The sequence below is a fragment of the Mobula birostris genome, chromosome 8 (genome assembly GCF_030028105.1).
Source record: "Mobula birostris isolate sMobBir1 chromosome 8, sMobBir1.hap1, whole genome shotgun sequence".
In the NCBI taxonomy this organism is placed as follows: domain Eukaryota; kingdom Metazoa; phylum Chordata; class Chondrichthyes; order Myliobatiformes; family Myliobatidae; genus Mobula; species Mobula birostris.
Genome location: NC_092377.1, coordinates 72910410 through 72911353, shown reverse-complemented (window position 1 = coordinate 72911353; position 944 = coordinate 72910410).

Sequence of the window (944 nt, the reverse complement as noted above, 5' to 3'; positions counted from 1 at the left end):
CTGGAGAAAAGATAAATCCTATGGGAATGGCATTTGTAACAGCGAAATACAACAACATACAAGCCACATTGGGCTTGTATGTGGTAAACAGGAGGGCCAGCATTGTGAGGTAGTGACCATGAGAACTTGATTGGACATCCATCTACTATTTGCATGCTGCATCCCCTGCAATAGAGACAACTGAGAGTGAGTTAAGAAAGGTACTGGATGATGCCACAGCATTGTTCACAGATAGCATTGGAAAACTCAAACATATCAAGGGTAAGATAGTGTTAAGTGAAAATGTCACACCCAAATTTTACAAAGCCCATCTGTTTCCTTACTCCATCTGTGATAAAGTAGTTAGTGAGCTAGATTGCATGGAGGCTGAAGGACTTCTTTCCAAGGCTGAGTTGAGCCAATGGGAAATGCCAGTGGTTCTAATAGCTAAGGAAAATGGGTTTGTCAGGATCTGTGGTGATTTTATCAGGAAGGACATTATCTCATACGGGTTAGGAATCCTCTGCAGCAATGAAATCTTTAGGCCTAAATAGGACAATTTAAATTTACTATGCTGTGAATATCCATACAGTGGCTGTATTGTATAGTACATAGTATCTATAATGTATATAAGTTGAGATGCATTCTACACTGAGTTGGAGTTTATAGCTAAACGGAGGAGTATTCTGTATTTAAAATTTAAGTATTATTTGAGTAATAGTGTAAAAGTATCATTTGATTAAGTATTCTTTGTTGATTACATAATTCATTAAGGGTTATATGTAAAAGTATGTGAACAGTATATGCCGTTACGCCACCACATCATTAGTGTGCACTTTACCAAAAGTAAAACTAAGATCATATGATCTAAGCTCATTTATCCCAGTCTCCCTGAGTTTTTCTTTCAATTAATTTCCGGAGTTATGAAACATAACAGACTCAGCATGTCATCTAAGACTTTGTCT